Here is a 16754-nt window from a genome sequence, read left to right on the forward strand (position 1 = left end):
GAGGGAGGACGCGAGCGCTGCTGCCGGCGGCCGAGAGCGGGAGGCGCGCGGGGCTCGGCGGCGCGCGGAGGTGAGCGGCTCGGCGCGCGGGCTGTCAGGGGTCTGCTTCGGCGCCTCGGCTGCCCGGGCGGGTCGGGAGGTCGCGGGGCTCCGAGAGGGTGGCTGTGCACCCCCGGGGGTGCCCCGAAGCCGCGGCAGGACCGTTGCTAGGCGGGAGGTCCGCGCGTCCCGGGGTGCCGGGGCTGGGGGCAGGGGCGCGCTCCATCGCTGGGCAGGAGGCGGGGGGCTGCGGTGGCTATTCAGGGGCTCCGTGCGTGCGGCAGCCATGCAACCGAAGGAGGCGGGCGGAGGCAAAGAGGGAGAGGAGGAGGGAGGGGAGAGCCAGCGGAGAGAGCCAGCGAGCGGGCGCCGCGCCTCCTGGCTGGCACCGCGGCCTGGAGCGAAGTGGCGCGTGGGGCTCCGAGGGAACTTGGGCCGGCGTGTGCAGCCCCGGGCTACGCGGCGCCTCCGGGCTCGGGCGGGGCGAGCCGAGCCTCTCAGCAGCCACAGGTGGTTCCTGCCAGAAGTTTTGATTGTACTTCTGCCGGGAAGGCTGGAGTGCATTTGGGCCAGTGACGGTTTTCTGGTACTTGGGAACCCGCACCTCGCGCTGTCTTTTCTTGGACGTTACGAAAGGGGCTGCCAAAGTGGAGGGGGATCCCGCACGTCTCAGTGAGGCCCCAGGGTTGCTTGGCGGCCGGGACTCAAGTGGGATGCCCAGAGGAACATCTCGGCTGCGGGCACATGGGGAAGCTGAGGGAAATGGGGTACGCACACCATTCCTCGGGGTCTTGATAAAGCGAAGCAGAGTCCGCCCAGAAACCTGTCATCCTCGCTGGGCTTCTGAAGAGCTTTTTTTTCCCCCAGTGACGCACACGCGGTGGAGATCTCTTCCTAGCGACAGCCCGGGAAACCGCGTGCGCGTCTTTGCTAACCGTGTGCGCCCCTCTTGCTGGATTGACAGCGAATTGTCTCGGAACGCTGGGAGGCTTTGTTATTCGCGCTGTTGGTCTGCTTTCACCAGAAGGTGTCCCCAAGGTCCCTTTACCCTTCAAATCTGCATAGCGGTGGAGACCAGCACTCAATCGAGCCTCAAGTCCACGGCTCAGGGCAGAAGCAGCAGAGGTGCGCAGCATGTGCTAGCAATGTAAAGCTGGGGCTGGGGTTTCTGAGGCTTTGGGAGAGAGACAGGAGTGGACCCCGGGCGAGAAAAACACTTAAAAGAGGATGTTCTGTGTCCAGCTTTGAGAGAGAAAGTCTGAGGTTCCGTGGATTGGCTCTGTTCCTTACTGGCCAGGTTGGCTCTTCAGGGCAGCAAGATATATAACCACCAGGGTAGGTCCGGCTTGGGCTGAAAGGAACCGTTATTCCCAGAGAGGGTCTGATACCTGGTGTTGCAAGTAGGTACAAAACCACCGAGAGTTGGAAACACTCAGTCCTTCATTCTCCTTGGTCCTACTTTTCACTCGACGTCCCCCTGCTACACCCACAAAGCTCATGAGCAGGGAAGGAGCTCTTTGCGTTACAGAAGGCCGCAGGATTTGGGGAAAGAAATTGTAGGCATTAAGAGAACTCATTCTATAATGAGCAATCCCAACACTAAGGAAGGGAGTGACTTACCACAGTGGTAAGGGAGCATGGAAACTAGAAATGACATCAGCAGCCCAGGCCAGCTTGGACAGAATTCCCTGGGGCAAGGCCTCCTAGGCTTGGTGACAGAAACCCCACCCCTGCCCCTGAGCCCATTATGGGCTTATTATCTGGTACTTCCTAAATTCATACTTTCCATCAAAGACATTCAGTTTCCTGTCCCCTGTCCTTGACCCAACAAAAATCAGGATTGTCACTGCGAAGTCCAGTGTGACACGGTCCCAACTTTTCCTGCACCCTCATTGCCCCAAATCTCCCAGATTCCTTGGGCGACATAATGTGGCTTGATTAGCCAAGATAAGTGTACAATTTGTCATGCTGAAGCACCCACTTTCTGTAGGGTGCCAGAACTGTTTTCCTGGTAATTAGGTTTTACAGATATTTTTGAAAGGGAGCCCAATTTTGGATCAATTACACTTGGACACAAATTCAGTGCTGTTGTGGGTACCAAACGAGAGAGATGAGCAATTATCTGGGGGTGTTGGAATGAATGTTGTTATGAGTATTTGACATAGCTATTAAGCATCAATGAATGGGTTTTCAGTAAATGTTTTTTACTCTGTATTTTATTGAGTAAACAAGTGTCTTAATTAAAAAAGAGATTTGAGTTGGCCACTTATATTTTAGTCACTTTTTCCTTACCAGCGTATGTATGTGGTGTGTGTGGGGTGGTTTGGGGGTGGAATGATAATGATTAAAAAGATTTTTTTTTCAAACCTAAATATTCTAGGGCAAGGCTTAGCCTTCGGTCTGTAATGTTATACATGGCCAGGCAGAACCTTACCAAGTCAAAATAAGACTGGGTGTGGTATGTGCCGATCTGTATTAGTCAGAAATTACCAGAAGGTATTTTCTCTGAACATTCTCTAAATTTCATTGCCCTCAAGGACATGTAGTATGAGGAATTCAAGGCTAACAGTGCCACAGTTTGTAATATCTCAGCTCTCTTACACAGACAAGGATCAAGGTCCCTATTCCCATGCCTGGGACTCTGTAAGAAAAACAAAACAAAAAACAAGATCTGTAATCATAATAAGAATAGAATCTTTTGCCAATGCTGTCCACTTCCATTGCATGCTAATCTCGTCAGCATGCCCAATAGCTACATAGATGGGGAAACTGAGGCATATTAAGAGTCTGCTAGTGTATTAGTCTACTGTTCAGCTTGGACTTCCCAGAGGTGATCTGCTGCAAGAGACTCTTCTGCAATGCTTTGGACCATTGCATTGCTCACGCTGAAGTAACGGGGGAGGGGGGAGGTTACAGTTACAGTTGATTGAACACCAGTCACCAGGGCATCTTGTTCTCCCCCTCCCCATGTTGGCTTATTGTCTTTCTTCCTCTAGAAGGCTATGGGAACTTGGGAACTGAGGAACCGGCTGGCTAAGGCTGGGGCAGGGGTGTGAGATCTACATCTGTGCAGGACTGAAGAAGTCAGTCTATTTATAAAGTCCCTTTCTAGGGAAGAAGAGGCTCAGGGCTCTGGGAACCATCTCCAGTAGTGACTTCTCTCCAGGGTGACCATGTCCCACTGAAAAAAAAAAAAAAAAAAGCCTACCACCCACCCATGTCAGACTGATCCCTGATCTGGGGAAAAGCGCCCACAGGGTTTCACAGAGCCTTACTGCCTTGGGGATTTAAGCTCCAAGGACTCCCTAGAGTCAATATGTGCATCTTTTCTTGAGCCCTCACAGGACTGAACTGCTGAACAGAGTGTAGCTGGCTTTTGAAAACAATGGCAGCAACTATTATTATGCAGGAGACATGGTCCTCTCTGACTCCAGACGCATTTCTGTGTGGTGTTGGAGGTCTGAGGCTGGCACTCCTTCTCCACCTGCCCCACCCCCTTCCCGGTGGGTCCCCTTTATAGCTTACTCTTTACACCAAACCCAAATCCTCTTTTGTCCTTGATCAATAGTACCTGTCAGGATGCTGCTTACAGCTTCATTCCTGAGACTCCAGACTTTCTTCCTGGGCTGGTGGTGGGAGGAAGGGAAAGCCACCCTCCTGTATTTGAATAGACCTGTCTGCAGGAACCACCGTAGGGCCACTGGGGCTCACAGGAGGCTTCACTAGGTGGGAAGATTTAAAGAAGACTTCCTACATAGAAAGGAGACGTAGTATAGGTCCTCAGGGGCAGGTACATAAGTGACGTTTGCCAGGGCAGGGCTTTTGGATGGCTCTTCTCTATAGGCTGGGTGCCCAGTTCAAGGCTGGCTTCATTAACAGTATCATGGGCTGAGTCTGGTGAATAGGAATCCAATTGGCTTCTTTATGGACAGTGTGGCATGGAGAAAGGCATCTTGGGAGGGCAAGGATGTAGCAGCGGAGTGTGGATAAGGAGTGAGGTTGTCTGACTAGCATTTTGAGAGCCTTGAGGGCAAGCTCATTGACTATGCACTACCATCAGGCATGCAGGAAGCAGCTGCCAGGCCAGTAGGCATGCAAGGAGGCTCCTGCAAGGAGGCAGGGTGGGCCTTGCCTAACCTGTGGCCACCAGGAGCTTGATCTCTTCACCTCCCTACTCCCTGCACTTCACACACCATCCCTGGTTTCTTGAAAGAGCTTCCCATTCTGGCTTGCTCTCCTTTCTGTTCAGAATGTCCTTCCCTGTGCATCTCCCAGCTGGCTTTACCTTGTCACAGCTGAACGATCATGTATAGTGCAAAGATAGTGTATTCTTTACCATACCCAGTGCTGCTGTGCTGTGATTTTGGTCCTTTTCTTTACTGCTTGTCTTCCCCACTGGAGTCTTAGCTCCAGGAGGCCAGGGACCCTGTTTAAATGTTTGTCGTCCTTTCTTCCACAGCAGAGCTGTGCTGGCATGCTGAAGTAAGTAGCTGAGTGCCTGTTAGAGCTGTTGGGATGTATGAAGAAAAGGCAGCCGGGATCTCCACACACTAGGTCTCTTCAGCCCAGAGACAGAAATAAAGCTCGTTATAGGTGTTACGACATATAGCAGGAAGGGAACATGGAATTCAAGAAGCATTCGTCGTTGTCAAGGTTGGTGTAGCTTGGGTAGAGAAGTCTCTATTGGTGGCAGGACTCGGCTCCTGCCCCCATCTCTCTCTGGTGAGCAAGAGTCCAAGCATAATGCCACCCTTGGAGAGTCAGAAGTTGTGTTTTTCCACCGGCACCATTCGTTGGCAGCATCTTCAGAACAGCTGTGGACAGTTGCTTGCCAGCGTGGATCCAGGGAGGGTTCCTCTCCAGGGCCAGGGGCACACTCAGTCCCACAGGAGCAGGGAATTTCATTAGTGGTTCACACCCTGTTGACTTACAAACCCCATGGAAACAGTGCTTATAAAACAACAACAGATTCACAAGGAACCCTAAAAAAATGATTATCATCCCATTTACTGCTGCTTATTTTCTGGTTATCAAAGAACTAATAGTCATTATAGAAAATCTGGAAAATGCAGGAAAGTGCAACGTTAAACAAAACTGCTGCAGCACCCTAAATTTGTTGCATTCCACTCCAGTCTTTTTCTATATCCACAGACACACATCTAGAAACAAGTGCACACAAAGAATGTGGTTATGATGGCTTCCCACCCCATGTCCCTCTAACCAGAAAAGTTGCTTTCTCCTGGAACCTAACACTGCATTTCCCACTGTCACTCGCTGATGCTGGAGGAGGAAGAAAGAGGCCTTCACACTCTAAGAAGACCTTGGGTGGCTTTAGCTTCTGAACTTCCAGTAAAGAAAACTGTTGTAGCTTCCAGCACCCCAGCACACCGGGAAGGATTCTCATGTTCCCCTCTGCACCATCATGACAAGGACAAGGGGTCTTTGGTATTGCACATACACTTTAGAATGTTTGGAAACACACTTACCAAGGATATATAGTTTCCTTTCAAGGACTGTACCATACCTCATTTGTCTGCTATAAAAGAGTTCTTTTTTCCCCCCCAATATCCATTAGCTAATAATTCTTTGACCTAAAACTAAGAAAGGCAGGAAGAAGTTAAGAAGTCTGAACCTTCTTAACTTTAGTGTTAAGTCCATTAGTGTTTCAAGGCTTCGCTGGGGATGTTCGTTACTCCTTCAGGGGCTGGGGGTTGCTGCCTCCCTCACTGTGGCATGCATGGCTTGGAAACCTGGCTGACACGCATTTGATGAATGAGTAGAATACGGAATCCTTCCTGTGGGAGGGAAGACCCTGATAAAGGCCATGAAGGTCAAGGTCTCTTCAGAGTGTGCTTGCCTGGGAAGTCGGAGGGAGAGCAGAGAGGAGCCACGCAGGAAGGCTAACTTCTAACTGATATGACTTACTGCAATCCGGTGCAGAGAGGTTTTACTGAAATCTTGTGTCAAAGCCTGGAAGCACTCAGGGAAAACTGAGGGCGCCAGGTGGAGGAATGACAGGGTGCGGGGCGGAGCTTCAGGGTAGCAATGGACTCTTCTGATTGGTGCTTACCAGAGCCCAGAACTAGTCCCAGCAGAGAGTGAGTCCTTGGGTTTCTGAACCTGAAACCCCGCCTCCCCTTTACCCCATTAACAGAAAAAGAGGCGGAGGCTGAGAAGTTAGCAGAGCCTTTGGAGGTGGCCAGTACTGAGTCCATTCATGGTTTTGCCATTTTCTTGAGTCATGGTTGCATGTTATACAGTGGAGGGGTTACCTACACTGTATAATGGCAGAGAGAGAGAGAGAGAGAGAGAGAGAGAGAGAGAGAGATCGAGATCATAGAATTGGCTAACAAAAAACTGAGGACCAGTGCAGGAAGCCACCTGACTTTTATCCTGTCTCAGTGGAAGGCATATGCTATGTACCTGAGCAGGGGTATTCCACTTTCATGGGCCTCAGTTTCCCCATCTGTCTGTGAGGTCAGATTATTTCCAAGAGCCATTCCTGCTCTAGTACCCTCTAGTTTCCAAGAGAAAGACATGGAGAGCCAGTTCAAACACTGGAAATTATGAAGAGGGTGGGATGTAAGAGTAGGTCTGCAGTGGGGGCCACTTTGGGAGACCCATGTGGCCCTCTTTAGAGGCTTTCTGTTAGCTCTCTAAGAATGGACCGCGTCCTGTCAGTGAGGTAAGCCTTGACAGAGAGTGCTTTGGATTTGGGCAAGGGCGTTGCCATGATAAAACTGACATTTTCACTGTGATATGATTCTGAAGCTTCCTTCTGTCCCCGGTCATCCCAGAGGGCCCTGAACAACGACCATCAAAAGATGGGAGTGGCCTGGCAGGAAATATTAGCACACAAAAAAGGGAACTTTTTCAGCTCTGTCATGAATGGGCACCGGGCCTGTCCAGAGAGGATGTGGAAGAGGGAGGGCTCTGGTGGGCGTGTTTGGAGGGAAGGGTGCGACCAGTGTATTTTCAGCTTCTGAAGTCAGAGCCACGGCTCTTCCTGTGTTCTGGAGGGGGGCACTTGGCATTTGACCTCCCCACCATAGCCATCTAGAAGGGAGAAGAAGCTCTTTCTCTCTCTCAAGAGCTCTGCCTTCTTCTTAAACATGCTATCACCTAGCTTGTGATTCCCTGAGGGACCCCCATCTTCCAGGCAGAAAAGAGGCCCAAGCAAGCTGGTCCAAATGAGGAAACTGAGGTGCAGAAGGACTGCATCCCTCTTGAAATCCACTCCAGCAGGCAGCTGATGACTGGATGCCAGAACCCATGCCAGCCTCCTGCCTCCCCTGAAGCATGGGCTTGTGGAGTTTTTCTCTTCCATGGTTCATGGGCAATTCCATGTGCTGCTCTGAACTATTTTCAAATAAGGATTTCTCCTCTGTGTTTTTCAGAAACTACATTTTTATTACTTTCTCTACATTGTTTGCTTTGCATTTTTAATTTAATTTATTTTTCTGAATAGGTCAACACTTATATGGTTTAAGATTCAAAAGGTACAAAAGGGTATTTGATGTGAAACATCTTTCTCTTGCTGCTGTTAGTGTCCTTACCCAAGGTAGCTTCTATTCGTGCTTTCTTCAGTTTAAAGACATCTAGTACAGACACAAGAAAACATGGATGTGTGTTTTTAATGTTTTCAACCAACTATAAACAGATCAGACCATAGTATTTCATTTTCCACTTTCATGGCAATATATCTCCTAGATACCCCCCTTTTTATTACATTTTAAATTTTATTATTTTTTTTTCTCTTTCAGACAGGGTCTCGCTATTTAGCTCTGTGTGGACTAAAACTCAATATTTAAACCAGGCTGGCCTTGAATTCATAGGTGTGGTGTGGTGGTGGTGGTGGTGGTGGTGGTGGTGGTGGTTGTGTGTGTAGAGAAAGAGAGAAAAAAGAGAGAGAAAGAAAGATATTGAGGGAGAGAATATATAGTATCAGAGGAAAATATTGAGAGGTCAATTCCTTCCTTCCATCATGTAGGTCTCAGGAGTCAAACTCGGACTGTAAGGATTAGAGGCAAAAGCATTCAGCCACTGAACCATCTTTGCAGCCCATCTTGGGGATATTGTAAAATCTGAGTGATTATTTGACTGCTTCTAATACATGGCTATTTTTGTTTCCAGTCTTCTGTTGATACACTATCCAGAGATGTTTTTAATGAAAACATCCTCGATTTTTCTACATACGAAGAACTTTTCAGCTCTGGGAAGAGTAAGTTTGTTATCACTGTGTGCAAGATCTTTCAGAGGATAAGATTTCTTAATTCCTTGAGGATTAAGAGTAGAGTGAGGGGCTGGGGGTGGCCTAGTTGTTTTCTAATGTGCTTGTCCGGTTAGCATAGGGGTCGATTTTGGACCCCAGCACTGCATGGCACCGTATGCAAGCCCAGCACTAAGGAGAAGACGGGAGGGTGAGTAGGAGGGCTTGCTGGCCAGCTTGTCTAACCAATCAGTGAGCTCCAGGGTCAGTGAGAGACCCTGCCTCAAAGAACATGATGGTAAGAGGTAGAAGAGGACACTTAGAGTTGGCTTCTGGTCTCCACATATTACACATCACACACTACACCAAGTCTATACACTTCACAAACACACACACACACCATACACACACACACACACACACACACACACACACACACACACACACACACCCCCGAATGAACTTTGGGCTAGACTTCCTGGAAAATAAATGTAGTCAAACTTTATGTATTCAGCTTATGCTTCTTGAGGTCCAACTGCATGAGAGGAAATGGTGGGGTACAAGAGAGAAAAGGACTTGAAGATAGCACCCACAGTCTGGTGCTATGTACTGACAGACTGGAGCAGTCTTGCCTGCATGCTGGGGAAAAGTTGTCTAATGTGTTATTGGCTACAGCCCTGGTGAAGAAAAATAGGAGCCCCAGGTTGTGTTCTGGAACACAGGGATGAGAGGTAGTCTTGGGGCATTAGAAGAGTATCCAGGCCAATTGAGCCAAGTGTTTTCTAAACACCACTCCTGCTATCATGCCCCTGGTCCCCTCGGCTACCTTTCGCGGTCCTCTGTAGGGCAGATTTTTAGACTCTGTGTCCTATTGGCTTTAGAGCCTTTGGAACTCTTCTGTATCCCAAGGAATCAGGGCTGGCTACAGAGTCTGAGGAGCAAGAGTGTTACTTGGTTCAATCCCTTCACATTGAGTGGGCAGTCATGGCAGAGTGAGGAGAGACTGGGCTCATTTCATGGAAGAAGGCAGGCTTTTTTTTTTTTTTTTTTTTTTGTCTGACCTGCAGTCTGGGGCTCACCTGTGTGTGTCAGCAGCTTCCTCATCCTTTTTCAAGTTTAGGGTGATCTGCTTTACATTATTGCTGGCCTGAATTTGGGCAGCCTGCTCTCTGAAACAGCCCCAGGCTGTGAGGACAGACCCTCATAGATGAGCCAAAGTTGCCAAAGAGTTACAGATAGGTCCTGAGAGGAGAGCACCTGCACTTGAATAATCTTCACTTCGTTCATTTGTTTGTTCTTGGGAAGGAAGTGATAACCTGGTGTAGAACCAAAGTTTCTTTGGGCTTCTGTGGTATCTTTGGTCTTGGGCTCAGTTCTTTAGGACACAGGGGAAATCCAAGAAATAGTTTTGTGTTCAAGGAGTCAGAGATCTCTTCGGAAGATGCTGCTGTATCCAGCACATTTGCGGTTTTTATGCTGGTGACTGCATGATGCAGTCTGGCCATATGCTTGTAACTGCACAGTACAGTGTATCCTGGTAACTGCACAGCACAGTGTATCCTGGAAAGCCCTACTGGTTTAAAGAAGGGGCAGTGGTGTCCCATGCAGCTGCGTATTGTGAGACTTGACCTCTACAAGGGAGCTTGGAGGAGGAAAAGAAATGACACTATCAAGCAACAGCTGCGTTGTAAGCTTGTCCTGGTTGTGACATGGCCATTAATTTTCACAGTGACTTTCAATTCAGCATTATCATCCCCATTTAGCAAATGAAGAATTAAGACTTGGGATGTTTAGGTTAACTTGCTTGAGGTGGTGAGCCTGGCAGGAAGCAATTAGGGAAGTGACAGAGCTGGTTCCACAGCCCATATTTTATCTATTACGCTGACATGGAGTGTTTGGCGTAGGAGAACAACCCCGGGCAAGAGAGTAGTGGTGGGACCAACATGACGTCAGTGATGATGTGACCCCTTCAGAAGAAGAGTGTGTGGAATCAGGAGGAAGCGCATCTATTTAGGGGATCAAATCTGTGGAAGTCATTGCAAAACTCAGTCATTGCCTGGCTGGACCCCCTTGTCTGGCTCATCGAATGCTGATATGCTTCAGGGGTATTATGTTTTGAACTTCACCCTTAAGTGATGAGGCCTTAGAAAGAGATAAGCCACTAGCTACCAAGAAGTAAAACTATGTATTTCAGCCCAATACCACACTGGGATGATTTTTAAAAGTCATCATCATCACCACCGACATCACCATCAACATTACCATCACCACCATCAACACCATCAACACCATCATCACCATCAACATTACCATCACCACCATGAACATTACCTCATCACCCTCATCACCACCATCAACATTACCTCATCACCCTCATCACCAATAACATTACCATCACCACCATCACCATCACATCACTACCAACACCATCATCATCAGTTATTGGTTTGTATGTAAACACTAGGAGACAACGGTCAGGAGTCATTTCTCGCCTTCCACCCATGGGCTCCGGAGATCAAGCCTAGGCATCAGGATTGCACAGTAAGTGTTTTTACTCACTGAGGCAGCTTGCTAGCCTTGGGATGATTTTTGGTCATTGGCCAATATCTCTTTCATTTAGCATTTTGGGAAATTAGGTTTGGAATCATGTCAAGCACTGCTGTAGGAATGAAACTACCAGTACAAAGAAAACTAGGTTGCTAAATTCAGGAGGTAAGACACCACAGAAGATTGTATGTGTTTTATGATTCTGCAGAGGGAAAATCCCATTTTCACTCTGAAATCCTATCACTCACTGACGGAGGGTAAGAACTCCTCTCTTATTAGAGTCGTGCTTGGTGGTGTGGACCAGGCGGTGGGTGTTGTTGGGGAACAGAGGAAATGATTTGAGGGATAGTAACTCTTTGAGTATAGGTGATCAGGCTTTGGATATGCCATAGAGATTCAAGGACCCCACCCCAAAGTCGCAGTTTGCATATGCTCCCTTCAGTGGATTTATGTCTGTCTCAATGAGAGATTAGTGGGTGGAAGGTCTGCATCTCACCTCATGAGGCTGTGTTCCTCGAAGGCTGTGTGTGTGTGTGTGTGTGTGTGTGTGTGTGTGTGTGTGTGTGCTGTTGGGTGTCTTTCTCTATCACTATCTCTCCCCTTTAATGTTTTGAAATAGGGTCTTTTCTAGAACATGCAGCTGGCTGGTCACTGAGCCCTAGAGTTGTCTGTCCCCACCCAGCTAGTGCAGGGCTTCAAGCTTCCTGGCACTGCCCTTGGCTTTTATATGGGTGCTGGAGGTGAGCTCCAAATCAGTTTTCACACTTATGCAACAGCAATCACTTCCCTGACTGAGCCACACCCCTCCTCTCGTCTCAAGCTTCTTGTCTTGATTTTTTTTGTTTTTCAGGATGTCTATGGAGGATGATGGGGAATGCTTCGTATGTTGGGTTTAGCTGCTACGGTGGTCTTGCTTTTGCAAAATGTATCCTAATTCAGATTTCAGCTACTGTCAAGAGCTCAGAAGTCTTGCTCACAAGTGGACACAATAGGGGCAGTCCTTGGCACTCTCCTTGCCAGTTACTGGGGGAAAATTGTGTGCTTGCTTTTGTGTACCAGGGGTCCTTAAAAATTTTTTTTAACTGTTTTGCCAGGGAATAGGGATGGAGAGAGAGGTACTAAAAGTAAATTATTTAATAAAGTAATATTTCCACTTATATTATAGAAACTGTTCATGCTCTGGTCTCCCTCTATAGCTTTGCCCTCAGCTCTGTGCTCCTTTAGGTCCTGATGCGCCAGATTCGGCACCTTGCAGAGAGCCACCTATTTGCAGAAGTCATTAGAAGCCATTGTTTAACTAAAGGCTTTTCTTTCCCTTCCTCACAGTTTTCCAGCCCCTGCATTTGTAAAGACCTGACTCAGCAACATTCTATTTTGGGCATTTGTTACCTCTTCTTAGATTCTGGGCTGCAGCTCCCTTACTTTCTACTCTTTTCATCAGAAATGGCAATTATCTAGATTTGGCTCCAGGTCTGAAGTGCTCTTACCACAAAAGGACAGGTCTTTGTAGGAGGTCTCTGCCCTATCATTGGCCAGGCTGCGGACTGAATTCTCTTTCTTGCCGAGTGAACAAACTAACATTTTTACCATAATAAATTGCTGCATTCCTTTGGGAAATAGTCATTTGCCAGGGTGGTAAAACACTTGAATAGAACACACACACACACACACACACACACACACACTGACATATATTTACATACAAACACATTTACACACACTCTCATGTACATACACATGTTCTCTCTCTCCTCTTGGGTTGTAGGTGGGAAGCATCCAGCACAGAGTCTATCTGGACGCCCGGAGCCCACTAAGTGTTACCGACTGTGGCTAGCCTTATAATCCTTGTGCTCAGCAGGGAGACATCGCCTTGAACCTCTTGCTTTCACTCTGCAGAACCAGGAAGGCCCCATGTTTAGCTCAGTGACCCTTTCTGCTGGTTCCCATTCTCCATCCTTCACACACACAGCGCATTAAGAGTCTGTTCATTCTTGGGATGTGTGCAAAATTCCAATTCCTGTCAAGAGAATTTATGTGCGGTTTTAGAGGGGATAATCGACCAGTTAGTATGTGCGTGCTGATTTTATACACATACGCGGGGCCGTTTACAGCGCACATTATACCATCTTCAGTCTCTGCCAAGAATGCGTATTTCTTAGCCCCGTGCATTTGCATATTATGGGTTCATAATTCCAAATAGCTGTAAAGATCTCTAAGGAAAATGTAGTCACTGTACTCCGATGCTCTAAATCTCAATAGAGTAGTAGAACCTGGCTAATTTTTGCCCCTGCTAATGTTCCAGCCTTATAATTTTTACACTCTTACCCATACACACAAATCTTTGACTTTATCCTACTTCTAAGCAGAGATTTAATAGCTGGGAGCTGAGTTATGCTGCCTATTCCCCAGACTTCATTACCTTTCCAAAATATATCATACACACGGCACAATGTACTATGGCCTCATTATAGATGATTAAAAAGAAAAGATTTGTCAAAATAAATGAACCGACGGATCTGATCTTCCCCTGATGGGGTCCCTGGCTTCCCCTCCCCCACCTCTACCTTGACTCATCTTCCCAGTCTCTGGCTGAGCTGAGCTCTGCGATAACATAGAGAGTGCTTCAGAAATTGCTCTTGCAAGCTGGTATCACCAGAAAATTCAGCCACCCACCCCAACCCCTAATCAATTGTTGGAGCATTTGCCATTGGCAGTGTTTGATTTGACTAAACCAAATGGAGCAGCAGGAAAAGAAGCTTCTGGAACAGTCCCACCCCCACCACCAACTCCCCCAGGTTCAAGGTCCCTGGATTTAAAAGATGATCTTGTTTAAAAAATGATTTCTTTTTGAAGTTCAGGGGGAAAAGATTTGAAGCTCTAAGTCCGCTCCACCCTATTTGGGGTGAGTGAGAATTGGAAAGTGAAGCCATGGAAGTTTTCAAGTGCAAAGGCCTTGGTAGAAATGCTGCCAAAACCACCATGGGCTTGCTGGGCTGGAGTTAGCCAGAGCGGGAGAGCAGGCACCAGTGGCTTCATTGTGTGGTTAGCTTTGCCCAGCGATGTGATGCTGAATTTTAAAAGTGCATGCTGCAAGGAGCTCTCTGGAGACTAGTAACTGTCTTTGCAGGCATCTGAGAGGTTCAGGGCTACCCAAGGATGAGGGATATCATGGCAGCTGATGAAGCAGCAGCCAGTCTTGATTCAGGAGCCCGAGGTTGCTGAATCCATACCTTTCAGTTCTGTCATTGGTTGTTTATTTTAATCAGGAGCATTCGCTCCTGATTTAATCAGGCGACGTCTCCCTGCCGAGCACAAGGATTATAAGGCTAGCCACAGTCGGTAACGCTTAGTGGGCTCCGGGTGTCCAGATAGACTCTGTGCTGGATGCTTCCCACCTACAACCCAAGAGGAGAGAGAGAACATGTGTATGTACATGAGAGTGTGTGTAAATGTGTTTGTGTGTAAATATATGTCAGTGTGTGTGTGTGTGTGTGTATGAATATGTGATCTTTTTGTAGGTATCCTAACCAAAACTGTGCTTAATTTTGATTGAAAGCTTAGTGAGAGAAGAATCAAATGAAATCTTCACATTAATGATATATGCCCTTTTTTTTGTCATAAACTTTTCAGCTCTGTAGTGCTGGGGATCGAACACAAAATCTATGCTAGCTAGGCAAATTTTACTGCAGAACTATACTCCCAGGTTCACAGATTGCTTCCTCCTTTTTATTTCCCCCCTTTCTCCTCCTCTTCCTTTTCTCTTTAAAAATTAATAACTCATATGTTTGGGTGTTTTGCCTGCAAATGTATTCATGTGCCACATGTGTGCCTGGTGCCCAGGGAGGCCACAAAAAATCATTTGATCAGTGGATTGGAGTTAGATAGTTGTAGGCCAGTGTGGGGATGCTTAGAATTGAACATCCTCTGCAAGAAAAGCCAGTGGTCTTAACCACTGAGCTATCTCCTAGCCCCTCCCTTCCTTTCTTTCCTCTCCCCCTCCTTTGCTTTTCCTTCCTTTATATTTTTTTGAGACAAGGTTTTACTACGTAGCCCAATCTGTCTTGAACGAAGAAGCATCCTGCCTCAGACTCCCAAGAGCTAGGATTTTAGGCATGTACAGCTATGTTTTAGAAGCTTTACTAATGTATATATGATAGGATTCGTTGTGTTTTAGGTATACAACTCAGAGACTAAGTTTGCATTAATGAGAGAGGAATTAGGGACTAGCAAAGAGCACAAGGGAAGCTGGGAAGGAACACTTCTGTGTCTGGCCCCTGGAGGCGTGCCTTCTCTTTCCCGCCTGCAGGGGGAGCCACATCATCAGGATGTATGCCGGGATAGTCAGGTTGTGCCCTTTTGGTCCCACGTGACAGGTGGAGCTCTTCTGTGCTTGGACAGCAATAGAGTCCTTGAGTTCTTCCTTGAGTCATTATCAGTTCACAGATGCCGAAATATTGTCACATCAGAAGCATATTCATTAGCACATCTGGCCCAAACCATTTTCTGTTCTCACTCTCAGTCTTCAGGAGCCATTCTGGGCTCATCTTAGCCAAGTCTCCATTATCTGTAGAGCAACTATTGTCCTGGCACAGATGGGGGTAGACCAGGAGCACTCACATGGGGAAGGTCTGGACCTGGGTCTCCTGACTATGCTCTTCTGGAAGGACCTGATGTGAGCACAGACGAAGTGGGCAGAAGACAGTGTAAATAGGTATTAAAGGCCCACTTGTCCCCTTCCTAGGTGGATGGTAGGCCAGTGGCCTGGCCTAGCTCCAGAGCCGTCTTTCCATATTGCAAGTATCGTTGGTGAAGACTTAAGTGCTAGAGAGGAATGGAGCTCCAGGAGAGACCTCTAACACAGGTCTCTGTTCCAAAAGAAGCCTTTTATTATACTTGATAACTCGGAGTAAGAAACCGAGCCGCTAGAGAAAAAAATAACCCCCGTTTTGCAAGTGGTCCTCTACTTAGAAACCACTATTTAAGATCCTTCTTGTATCTATTAGGGTGTGCATGTGTGTTATTTTGAAAGTTCTGAAAATAACAATAAGACAACTATATTTGGAGACTTTTTTTTTTTTTTTTAGAAAGATTTCATCTGTGGTTATTTATTTATTTATTTATTATGCATACAATATTCAGTCTGCATGCACACCTGCAGGCCAGAAGAGGAGACATTATAGATGGCTGTGAACCACCATGTGGTTGCTGGGAATTGAACTCAGGACCTCTGGAAGAGCAGACAGTGCTCTTAACCTCTGAGCCATCTCTCCAGCCCTGAGACTGTTTTTTTTTAAAAGGGCATCTCATTTTTAAGCATTCAAAGTTTAAAAACAACAAAAAACAACAAACAAACAAGCCAGCCAGCGAAGACCCAGATTGTACGTAGCTACAAGTACTTATTACACAACCCATGTGTTGTGGGAAGGGACGCTCTTGTGCTCTGAGAGGGGGACAGTCTTCCCTCTGATTCCAGGGACTGTCATGGAGGAGAATTCATCCTGCTGGGGTGCTTGTTAACAAGGCTCTTCCTTTCAGCCTTTGCCAGCTGGTGTGGAACAGAAAGCCAAGTCATCCCTGGAGCTGAGACTGCAGCGGGGAGAAAGGCGAGTGGCAGACGCACCAGGGCGGTTAGACCAGATGTGAGGGCTTAGCACCTAAAGGAGACAGCTGTCAATCCTGGAGCCTCATAGATCCTCTACAGGCTAGGGAGGGATGCAGACAGGGCTTCTGTCAGAATGGTTCCTAAGCAGGGCACACTCTGGATCAGCAGGGCTGGGGTCGTCCAGGAACACGTGAGAGATTGATATAATGGCCCCAGAGCACACAGATCATGAGTCGGAACCCCTGGGTTCTGGCGCAGAGCTGTTGCAGAGCAAACCCTCAGGGAGAGGAAGGTGTTCCAGTGAACTCCCTAGGTGGAGAAGCATCACTGTGGAAAGGAGGGTGCTTAAAGCAGTGA

The 16754-nt window shown here is 47.5% G+C and overlaps 1 protein-coding gene across 2 annotated transcripts in view; it reads left to right on the forward strand.

Moving 5' to 3' along the window:
- The first annotated feature begins 9 nt into the window (after positions 1–9).
- Positions 10–16754, forward strand: part of Zbtb7c (zinc finger and BTB domain containing 7C) — a 316543-nt gene continuing 299798 nt past the window's right edge. For both annotated transcript variants that reach the window (XM_055622899.1, XM_055622900.1), the window contains exon 1: positions 10–70. The gene's annotated coding sequence lies outside the window, so the exon portion shown is untranslated. The remainder of the gene's footprint in view (positions 71–16754) is intronic.

The sequence above is a fragment of the Psammomys obesus genome, unplaced genomic scaffold, assembly GCF_907164565.1.
Source record: "Psammomys obesus unplaced genomic scaffold, mPsaObe1.curated_primary_1811, whole genome shotgun sequence".
Classification (NCBI taxonomy): domain Eukaryota; kingdom Metazoa; phylum Chordata; class Mammalia; order Rodentia; family Muridae; genus Psammomys; species Psammomys obesus.